This window comes from Ursus maritimus, unplaced genomic scaffold (assembly GCF_017311325.1).
Source record: "Ursus maritimus isolate PB19 unplaced genomic scaffold, ASM1731132v1 scaffold_15, whole genome shotgun sequence".
Classification (NCBI taxonomy): Eukaryota; Metazoa; Chordata; class Mammalia; order Carnivora; family Ursidae; genus Ursus; species Ursus maritimus.
This window is the reverse complement of record NW_024423897.1, coordinates 46,115,042-46,127,675: the sequence shown is the minus strand read 5'-3', so window position 1 is coordinate 46,127,675 and position 12,634 is coordinate 46,115,042.

Genomic DNA, 12,634 nt, shown 5'->3' with positions numbered 1-12,634 from the left:
TTGCTGGAGGGGAGGTGGTGGGGGAATGGGCTAAATGGGTGATGAGTATTAAGGAGGGCACTTGTGGTGAGCACTGAGTGTTGTATGTAAGTGACAAATCACTAAATTCTACTCCTAAAACCAATATTACACTAAATGTTAACCAACTAGAAATTAAATAAAAACTTGAAACAAACAAAAAATGGAGTTTAGATTCTAGAGCATTGATTTAAGTTTAGATAAATTACTTGCGTTTTTCATCCTTTATTTCTTCAACTGTAAATGTACATAATAGTTTACCTCAAAGAGTCATGAGGCCCATCAAATTAACACATGCAAAACAAACTTCCTAATAATTTACTTCAAATAAACATACTATTATTGCAAATTTGCCCACAATAGTGGGAAATTAAGTGTTTTTTTATCACTTTGTTAATTTTGCATAAGCATAAAATGAATTTGTTTTCTCAATACAAAGCACAAAATTCACAATAATGAGTAGATTATGTCAGTGAAGACAACTCTTACAGTGTCGATCTTATAATGAAGAAAGTTTATTCCTTCATTTTTGTAAAGAACTCACAGGTCATAAAAAAAATCAGAGATACAGATTTTACTATAAAATTAATAGTAAATAGGAAGTCAGGAAATATTTCATTAAATTTCACCAATTTGTTTACAATTATAGAATATTTATCTTCTTGGTAAAATAACACATATTTTTGTGTAAAGTGAGACCATTTATCATTTATGAAAAAAGATACCCGAGGTTTATGTTTCCATATGAAATATTTTACTTTATTTTAAAATTTTTTCATATTTAAATTTTGCTAGTTAACATACAGTGCAATATTGATTTCTGGAGAAGAATTCAGTGATTCATCACTTACATACAATACCCACTGCTCTTCACAAAAATGCCCTCTTTAATACCCATCACCCATTTAGCCCATCCCCCACCTATATCCCTCCATCAACCCTCCGTTTGTTCTCTATCATGAAGAAGCACTTGTGTCTTGTTTCCCTCTCTCCTTTTTTTTCCCCTTCCCACATGTTCATCTGTTTCCTTTCTTAAATTCCACATATGAGTGAGATCAGATGGTATTTGTCTTTCTCTGACTGATCTACTTCACTTAGCATAATACACTCTAGTTCCATCCACATCATTGAAAATGGTAAGATTTCATTCTTTTTGATGGCTAAATAATTTATTCAAAATGGATGAAAGATTAAATGAGACAGGAAACCATCAAAATCCTAGAGGAGAACATAGGCAGAAACCTCTTTGACTCAGCCATAGCAACTTCTTACTAGACATGTCGCCAGAGGCAAGGGAAACAGAAACAAAAATGAACTATTGGAATTTCATCAAGATAAAAAGTTTCTGCACAGTGAAGGAAACAATTAACAAACTAAAAGGCAGACTACAGAATGGGAGAACGTATTTGCAAACAACATATTTGATAAAGGGTTAGTATCCAAAATCTATCAAGAACTTACCAAACTCAACACCCAAAAAACAAATAATCCAGTTGAGAAATGAGCAGAAGACATGAACACACACTGTTCCAAAGAAGACATCCGGATGGCTAACAGACGCATGAAAAGATGCTCAACATCACTCATCATCAGGAAAATACAAATCAAAACCACAATGAGATACCATCTCACACCTGTCAGAATGGCTCAAATTAACAACACAGGAAACAACATCTTGGCAAGGATGCAGAGAAAGGGGAACCCTCTTACACTGTTGGTGGGAACGCAAACTGGTCCAGCCACTCTGGAGAACAGTTTGTAGGTTCCTCAAAAAGTTAAAAATAGAACTACCCTACAATCTAACAATTGAACGACTAGTTATTTACCCAAAGGACACAAAAATACAGATTCAAAGGGGTACATGCACCCCAAAGTTTATAGCAGCATTACCAACAACAGTCAAACTATGGAGAGAGTCCAAATGTCCATCAACTAATTAATGGATAAAGAAGATGTGGTATATATATATAGATATATATAAATATACACAATGGAATATTATTCAGTCATCCATATGAAATATTTTAAATTTGCCTTGGTTTATACTATCTCATTTATGGAGTGACAGTATAACCTTTATAATTTGAAATGTATAGAATACAACTGTGTAAATTAAATTTTGAGAAGTTACTAAATTATCAAAGCCAGAGATAACCTTTACTAAGAGTGGATCTCAAGCCCTAATCTAACAAAAATGAATGAGGAAACTTTAAATTTTCATATTGCAATAAGCCATCAAATAGTATTATTTCATAAAATATATTTAAGTGTTTTATCTGACTGCTTAACTTTAAATAGCAGGAAAAATATATTTATATTCATTATTTTCAGCTTGAAAGAGGACATTGAAATAATTATAGTTGGATATATCCCTTTATTTATTTTTAAATCCTCATTTGCTGATATGTTCTTTAATAATAGAACACAGCAAGTCTCTTTATCCCAAATCTGAAAATGAAGTTTCCTTTCACTATAGCTTGTAATCAAATATAACAGTTTATAGGAAAATTCGAGGTCAATTTACATTAAGCAACATAAACTGAAGCTAGCTAACTTAATAAAGCATGGTGGGAAGACCATTATCTAAGTGGGAGGCAGGCTGAATATACCATGTACCTGTAAAATGCCATTCAGAGAAAATTGACTCAAGATTTATAGCTGTAGGTAATAATTCAATGTCAGTGAAAACCAGGGCACATGCCTCAGCAGCAGAAATTAACCCGTACGAAACGGTCGTGTTATTTTTCTGAGTAGGAGGATTATAACTGCTGATGGCCTAAATATATATCATTTAGAATTTGTCAAAAATCCAAAAATTTTTTATGTATTTATATACAAATAATGTCAAAATATAAGTCATAGCAAAAAAAAAGCTTCTTTGCACTCTAAACTGTATTCATTTTATGTACATAGTAAATAAAAGTCAAAATACTGAGCAATAAAACAAAAAGCTAGAAAGTATATTGAAAAGTCTGATTTTAGAAGGAGAGAAAAGTTTAATCAGATGGTATTTATAAAAACAAATAATAAGAGTTTTATCATGTTGATTTTACATAACACTTTTCTGAGAAAATATATATGTTGCATCCAGAAAGTAATCTGAATTTATATTTATATTTCTATCATATCACATTAACTACACAAAACAAATTGAAAGATCTAAATTTACAGTCTCATTGACGAGTACTCTAGAAGGGGAAACTTACTCTCCAATCTGACTGAAGAATTTCACTTGTGTAACTAACCCCAAAACAGAGGTAATCACAAGCACTAGAACTCATCAAGATAAATAAATTAGATTAATGAGTGAGAAATTCAGACTCAAGATGATCCTACAGGGAATGGGCGGTAATAAATCCTTTGCAAGTGGTTAATATTACATATATCATCATATATATATATCATATATATCATCAAAAAATGATATATATATATATATATCATTTTTCAAAATATTATATGCATTTAGGATTTTTTTCCCTTTTCCTCCTAATGTATTTGGAAACAAAGCAAAATAAAACTCATGCCCTTAATCAAGGATTTATCTATTTCTGCAGGATTTTAATTTCCCAGTTGGTTTTACAACTCATGAAACTACAAAGAATAACCGTGTTAACATTCCAGGCATCTAACAACACATTGCATCAAATATATGTCCCAAACTGTCCTAGACAGACTGAATTGTAGAACAAGAAATAGACGTAAGGAATAAATGTTTCCTTTTCAGCTGTGAAAAACTGTACTTGTAAAACTCTGACAGATCTGCCTCTATATTTGACAGTGAAAATATACTGCATTATCAAGTCATTTTTCTATCTTCACCATGGATACTGATCAGATTGAAAGGGCAAGTTTTACTGTTTCAAAATATTCAAGACACTGAAATATAGGCTGCATTTCACTTATTCTAGCTATGTATACATTGTCTCAAAGTCTGGTTGTAAAAATAATTTTCAGGTATGCAAAGCAGCAAAAGTGTTGAAACAAATCATATTGTTTAAGAAATCTTGGAATCTTGTTCTTTTCGATTAGAAAAGAGAAAAAAATACATTGAGGAGGTAAAAACAAAATCTTTTTACTAAGTGACCATTCCATCTCACAGTGCTTATTTCTCCTTGTTTTTAGGAAGGATATCATTCTTTTAAAGGGCACAACAGAATAGAGAAAAATATTTTCTCTGGTTGACATGAGACATTTATACAATAGAACTGTCTAATTGGTGTCACATGAGGTCAGATGGCTTTGTCCCCACACTCAGGTACTCCTGTGAAATGAAAGGTCAATGTGTAATGTCTCTAAACCTACCAAGAAAGAATTGCATTTTTCCCCCTAACACACACACACACACACACACACACACACACACACACACACACAAAGTCATTTTTTATTATAAAAACAAGCAAAAAAAAATTGGCATACATTAAAATGGTAATGTTCTTCATGAACTGTCAGTATTTTACTATTTTGTATTAAAATGGCAGTTTACTCAGAGGACCACTGACTGAGAGATAAAATACATGTCTATGTGTGTCTCTATATATTTGTCTGTGTGTATGTAAAGTAAGTGTGCTTTCTATGAAAAATTGTAATTGCGTTTTGGAGGCAATTTACATAAAATAGACTGACACTTTCTGTATATGCTCAAGATTTATCTGTGTGAAGTAAGTTATTCCTTTGGAAGGTCATAGAAGGCTGATCTTAGGCAAAAATAAAGGAACAGAGATTTTTCCCTTAACCTCTTGTTACCATGACCACTCAAGTATTGAAAGCCTATAACTAACTCTTCTCTTAGAATTCTATCATGAGTCATCTCCTGCTAAAATTGTTTGGGTCACTCTCTTCTCTCTAGGCTCTACATCAGATTCCGAATTTTTAGCAGTCTTTACTTAAGCAAAATGATCTCATCCTGGGACCTTGAGAGGTTTTGCTAGTTCCAATCTGATAACAGATTCCAAAAACATGTTTCTGTAATAAATGTAAACAGATCATAGTGGTTTCATATGTTAGCTGGAGGTATGGACATTTACATAGAAATAGATTTATATTCCATAATGAAAAAGCGTGAGTGTGTAATCTAATAATACAGTCACCATAGCTTAATTTATGCCATTTGGAAACGTGGGTGGGAAGTTGGATTTAGATAGAAAAAAGAAAAAAGTTTAATAGGCATTACGTTTCGCATACTATCAAATCACAGAAAGTTGAGGCCCACAAACTCTGTATTTCCTAAACTTCTATTTGATACTTAAGTGACTGATTCTGTCTTACCAAATCAGTTTTTTTTAAATACGTGATTAGACTTTTCAGCTCTACTACTATTCATACATGGTTACCAGTTATTGTCAAATGGTTTCAATACTGAATATTGTTAAACACTGTTTTTATAAGACATATCAGGCTTATATAGAAATTTGTTTACTTGTCCTATGCACATTTATTAAAAGGTAACTCATGGAGGTACGATGCCAATACATGGTTCTGGAGAGCCATACATCTCCAGTCATTGATGACTGGGGAAGACTTGCTTGTGTTCATGTCCTAAAAATAAAACTGAATATTTACATGTGGAAAAAAAATTCCTAACATTTTTCAAAGTAATGTTTATATATATATAAGGTAAACATATAAAAGTGATAAGAGTGACTGAATGATATGGAAGAATACTGAAGAGCCATTTGTGAGGTAAAACTATTGGATTTGGTGTCTGTATAGAGATAGGGAGGAGAGAAATAGGGAAAAAAAATACGGAGGCTTTGAGTGTCTACATCTGGCAATAGAAGCCAGTCAATGAATGTTACAGGAGGGGAGGAGATCGTGGGGAGGATTAACAGAGAAAATGCTGAGCTGGATTTGGGGTCAGATGGGGGATGTGCTTTTAAAGTAATCCGGATTTAGGGATTGGATTGTAGGAATTCTTGCATATGGAGTGTTCCAAAGAAGTAGAAAGGGTGAGAAGGCACAGAGACTTGGAGGAGACTTGAATCCACACCAGGATGCTCGTAAACAAAACTGAGAAGAAATGGTAGAAGGACAGATAAACCAGGATAAGACAAGTGAGAATTTAGAGAGATTTTCAAATAAAACTGAGTAGGTTATATATTCCAGGCTCAATGAATTAGCACTCAGTTTAGAATAAAATTGACCTTGATAATCAATTCTCTAGGGTGGTCAAATAATATCACAAAATTAATGCTAGAGGAAGGTTAAATAGGATGTAGGTTAAAAACAAAACAGAACATGATACCAAACTGAGCGTCGGGTTTAAATAGGGCGAAAGTCACAGAGAAGTTGAAAAAGTCCAAGGCTGCAAATAGAGCCTCTTCCTTTAGAGGCTGAAGTAGCAAGGGAACAGAAAGGCTCAAAGCTTTGGAAGGTAGAGAGGTCTGAGTGTCAGGCAAAATTGTAAGACCTCCCCAATGAATTGCAATTTCATACAATCCCTTCCCCCTAAGTCTCTGTGTTTTTTCCTAGCCAATAGAATATGGCAGATTATGTCACTCCATAATTATGTTATATGTGACTGCCTGTTAGCTGACTGGGGAGGGAAATTCTCTTGCTGACTTGGAGGAAGTAAACTGTTATGTTAGGAGGAGGCCAGTGGAAGGTCATGTGCAGGGGAAGTAAGAGACTAATGCAGCCTCTAGGACCAGAAGGCAACCCTCAGCTGACATCCAGCAAAAAAGCAGTGGCCTCAGCCCTCCAACTATAAGGAACTAAAAGTTGCCAACAATCATGTGGCCTTGACAGAGGATGTAGAGTTTGAGAAAGAAACAACGTCCCATGACACTTTTACTGCAGCCTTGTGATTGCTCAGCAGAGGAACCAACCAAGCTATATCTGGACTCGTGCCCCATGGAAATTGTGACATAATGAATGTTTCTTATTTTAAGCCACTACGTTTGTGATAAACTTTCATAGCAGAGTATAAAAATAGCACAGTCTGGAAAGAAATCTTGAATGCAATTTTTTTTTTTTTTTTTTGCCTTGGGTAAAGCAGAGCTAAGTGACTCAACAAACAGAAAAAGCATCTGAGCCTGGATTCAAATCCTAGCCTGACAACTTTTCGAGTTGAGCGCATTACTTAAGTTCTCTGTATTTCAGTGACTGTATCAGTCAAAGAAGGTATTATTAGCTATCTCATACAATTACTGTGAACAGTAAGTGAGTTAATTCAGGTTAAATGCTTGACACATAGTAAGGGCACAAATGAATGTTAGTGATGCTTATTAATGTTTGGTTTGGGGTGGTTTTTGTTTTGTTTTTCTTTAAGGAGAAATAATTGAGCTAATTTGGAGAGTGAGGAGAAGGAGCAGATGAAACTAATGATTTGTGAGAGAGAAATCGTTAAGGAACATAACCTTGAAAGAAATTGGATCCAGAGAACACGCAAAGTAAAAACTGAGGTAAATAAACGTAACTATAAAAAAACCAGAATCTGGCTTTACTTCATTTTGAAAAGTGAGAATATAACTCAATGACTTTAGTAAACAAAATTCACAAGGCTCCAGCAGGTCCTTGAAAAACAGATGAAAGAAAACAGATGGCCAGTATCAGGACATTACTGAACATTTACTTTTCCTTTAAAATAAAGAGCAAAAGAAAGAGAGAGAGAGAGGGAGAAAGAGAGAGACATAATATACATACTAATAAAGGATTTTTCTTAATGTTTTGGGATTTCTTAAAACTTAAAATTATTTATTACTAATATTCTCCATATATATGTGTACATGTATATAGGTATGTATGTATATATATATTTTCAAAGACATCTGTTCAACTATCTTATTTTAAACACTCCAAAAAAGGAAATACATTGAAATGAATTTACTCTATAGTTTTATATCTACAGAGTGTCTTTTGAACAAATTTCTTGAGACTATGTGAAATGTGTATGTATATTAAGCACTAGCACACTTAAGAAAAATGCTTTTCCTCAGCCTTCCCTGTCAAACCTAGTTTCTTTAACTTTACAGGATGGTATCTTTAATGACATTTTCTGAAAATACTGTTTTTCGAACTCTTCTAATTTCAGAACTAGAAAATGTTCTTCAAAGGATCTTCATTTATTTAAAATTACTCATTTACTTATTCTTTCTTGTATTCCCAAATATTTATTCAGTGCCTACCAAGGCTTTTTTGAGAAGTCGAACATTCTATAGACAATGATTCTATTTTGTGTTTTAGTCTTGTAAATTTTTCTAAAATATTTTAAACTGTTAGAGATGCTAAAAGTAAATGTCACCAAGAGCTTTTCCATCTCAGTTTATTGAAGGGTTGGGTATGTATGTTTCATTTATTCTTCATAATGACTTGGGATACTAAATAAAAATACCTACAATTTCCCAAGAAAACCATTATTCAGAATCTATTGGGTCTTAATAGTCAATTTCTTGCTTTCCTTATAATTGTGATATAAAAGGAGAGATTTTCTTTGAAGTTATTTTTTTTTTAAGATTTTATTTATTTATTTGACAGAGACAGCCAGCGAGAGAGGGAACACAGCAGGGGAGTGGGAGAGGAAGAAGCAGGCTCCCAGCAGAGGAGCCCGATGTGGGACTCGATCCCGGAACGCCGGGATCACGCCCTGAGCCGAAGGCAGACGCTTAACGACTGCGCTACCCAGGCACCCCTGAAGTTAATTTTTGTGTCTAGATTTTCATGCAGCCTGTCCTTTAGTTTACAGATCTAAAAACATTCTATTAACCTGTGTAGATGAGTCTTACTATAACCTGTGTAATTTTTGAGTTATGGCTAATGTAAATTGTTCCATTTTAAGAACTGCTTAATTTCTCAATAATCAGATATCATGGTGTCTGTCTCTCTGTCCATGAAAACAAACAGATAATCTTTCAGTATAAAGAATGATCAGACTTAGAATATCGGCTATGTTGTATTTGAGTAGTTATTGAAAAGATAAATGAGCGTGCTTTCGAGCTAGCAAAACTAATCTACAAGGAACACCCTTTGGACTTGTGGGAAAAAGCCTTGTGTTGGACATAGCAAGATGTGATACAAAGACAACAAACAAAAAAACAAACATGGTTTTCATTGTAGATCCACAATAAGAAGCTAAAATGACAAATTTTTCTAAAAGCAGGTTCTTTTGCTATTATAGTAGTTCCCACTTACTCCTCTCCTTGTGGTTACTTCAGGTGAATAGTAGCAGTGGTGTACTTACTGAGTAAAGGTGATAAATATCCTGAGCAGTATCAAGGAGGCTACTATTTTAGATAAAAGTTGTTTAAGTAGTACAGCTTTTACCTTTCATTACATCAAAAACTTTTTGATACGATACTTTCACTCTCAGGCAATCGTACCTCTGTATAGAACCAAGAACCAAACCCAGAATTCTTCATGTAATCTTAGTGCTTTCTTCTCCAAATCTTTTCATTCTACAGAGAGAGAGGGACCACTGCTGAGTTTGGGAGGGAGTTGGGGGAAGGGAAGGAAAGGACTGTTCTGCTTAATACTGCATCATAAGATGATCAGAACTACTATACAACACTTGGAAATCCTACAGTGTGTATCAGAGATCTTGGTAATACTATTAATTAATAAATTATGTCTGTCCAAGTCTTGTAGGAAAAATAGGCATGAACAAATCCACAGCATCCAGTAATGTTTGGTATTGTTTATTTTTGAGACTTCAGGAGATAGCCTCATTACTTCTGATTTTTATCAAATTTCAACATCCCCAGGTATTTTCAAAGTAGGAAATAGAGTAAAATGGGAAGTTTTCTATATACTCACAGTTTTCTATATACTCACAGTCCTCCATCTTTTAAGAATTTTAAATCGGACAAAAAATAAATCTAAGAAAGTAGTTTGAAGAGAAAATATAACACATACACAGAATAAAGAATGATGAAAGGAAAAAATAAGCTGCATATCTCTCTCTTGGTAACGGTTACTATGGGTCAAAGGCCTAACTATGCATATATAAGTACCAAGTCTTTTTATAACACATCTTGGAAATACTTGACAGTCACTTCCAATTTTTCACGAATATCTTGCAAGAGTAAAGTCTCTCTTAAAACAAAAATCTAGTGTTAATTGCTCAATTTACCATGGCATATGTTGTAGGTTAATTTTCTCCTTAATTCACTCTGTCATTATTCATTCAAGAGGATAACAAGTTGAAACTGTTCATACTTTGTAAATACCCAAAGCAATGTTACTTTGGGAAAGCCTAATATAGGAAATCACCTGAAAAACAACTTGAAGGGCTTGAAAAATAAATTATGGTCTTCTGGTTGGAGGAAATAAAGTTCTAATATGAGTGGGGAAAAATGTCTAGAAGAAGCCATCCAAAACTAATTGCCTTGTCACAAGCAAAAATTGGGCTTCAGGTCCTTGACATCAAAGATAGCTTATTCACAAATGTGTAGTTACCATATACATTTTCAATTATTTTTATGAACCCCAAGGAAATAGTAATGGTTTTCTTGTTGTACTATACATACTAATCACTTTGAATCCCTACATCATAAACTTATTTTAACCACTTCAGAAAAAGAATTTAAAAATTGAATTTGTTTCTGCTTTTACCCCAATGATGAAAATGTCATAGTAGATCAATAATAAAACAATGACAAGATTAATGTAGTCATTAACCTGAGAATCAATAATTATATTCATTTGGCCTCTTAATCTATAACACAATTTAAAATGTTTCAATTCAGTTTGAGATTTTAAGGTAACATGAGACTCAGGTTTCATCTACGGCAACCACCACCCATAACTGACAGGTATGTAGCTATGAGAGCTCTGTACTAGGAAAGAAGAGTTGCAAATGGGATGGTTATAGAACAGCTACTTACTAGATATGTGAACATGAGAAAATGGCTTAACTTCTTGCACTCTAAAGGCTTCATTTTTAAAAAGCATGAAATTCCACTCTAGACTAAGATATGATATAGGAGGCTCCTGAATTCCCCTTCTGCCATGGACACACCTAATATACAGATGCATGTTGAAAAGTTCCCTTTGAGAGAAATCCAGAAACTAGTTGAGTGGCTCATATACACTGAATGACTGAGAAAATACCTACATCAAAAAAGGTAGGAAAAGCTGAGACGTACTCTCACCGTAAACCCTCTCCCTCCCAGCACAACTCTGTATATTCAGGAGGAAACCCTTAACTCCCAGTCTCTCCACGACATGGAAGAGTTTGAGGCAGACATCTACCACCCCAACTTTTAAAGCTGCTAACTGAGGGATGCGCCCCTTGATCACTTAACTCTGACAGTCAATGTGGATTTCACTCATGAGTCCCAAAATACTAGGTAAACAAAAAAAGTAGTTGTTAACAGGTATGCAAGCATTCATTGCTGCTATCACAGTACGGCTCAGCAAAACACTGTCTCAGTCTTTCCCAGTCTTTCCTGCACGAGTTTGAGTGCATCCATCCCCTGTTGTTGACCGGGAGCCTGGCTTCTAATAAGACTGCATCTAGGTGCTACTGTGATCCTCCCATCTGGGATGCTTTACTCATACTCAACTATTTCGAGTCACTAAATACAAAGATGGTGAGATGGTGGTGTGGACAATCACAAAAGGTTTGAGAAGCAACTGAGAGCTTGGATTGGGATGATTAATGATGACCATCTTTTACACAAAACTAGTGTAGTAAGACTAGGAGAGTTGGCTGTTTTCTCCAATCCACAGAAACCAACACAAAGAGTTAAGGAAAATGAAGAAACAAAAGAATAAGATAAATCTCGAGAAACCCATCTTTATGAAATGGAGATATGTTTTTATCCAACAGGGAATTCTGAGAAACACTCAGAAAGATGTTCACCGAGGTCAGGAAACTAATGCGTGTGTGAAGTGAGACTTTAAACAAAGAGATAGAAAATATTTTAAAAGTACCAAACCAAAGTCAAAGCTTAAGAACTGAAAAATTCAATAGAGGGATTCAACATTGGACTATATCAAGTAGAAGAAAGGACCAGCAAACTCAAACACATGACGATCAAATTCAACAATGAGAAAATTAAGGATGTTCACTCTTGCCACTTTTAGTCAACATAGTACTAAAAGTCCTAGCCAGACAATCAGTTAAGAAAAAGAAATAAAGGGCATTCAGATTGGAAGGGAATGAGTAAAACTGTCTCTGTTTGCAGATGAAATAATATTCTATATAGAAACCCGGAAACTCCATCAAAATCTATTAGAACAAATAAAAAATTCAGTAAAGTTACAGGATACAAAATCAACATAAGAAAAATCAGTTGTGTTTACAATAGCATCAGAAACAATATAATACTCAGGAATAAATTCAACAAAGAAGGTGAAAGACATCTGCACTGAAACCCATAAAACACTGATAAAAAAAAAATTGAAGAAGACACAAATAAATTGAAAGATATTCCATGCTCATGGATTGGATAAATTGATACTGTTAAATTGTCCATACTATCCAAAGAAATCTACAGAGTCAATACAATCACTATCAAAATCCCAATGGCATGTTTCACAAAAATAGAAAAATATAATCCTAAAATTCTTATAGAACCACAGAAAATCCCCAAATAGCCAAACCAATGTTGAGAAAAAACAAAACAGACATCAAGCTTCCTGATTTCATTACAAAGCTCTCATGAACATTAAG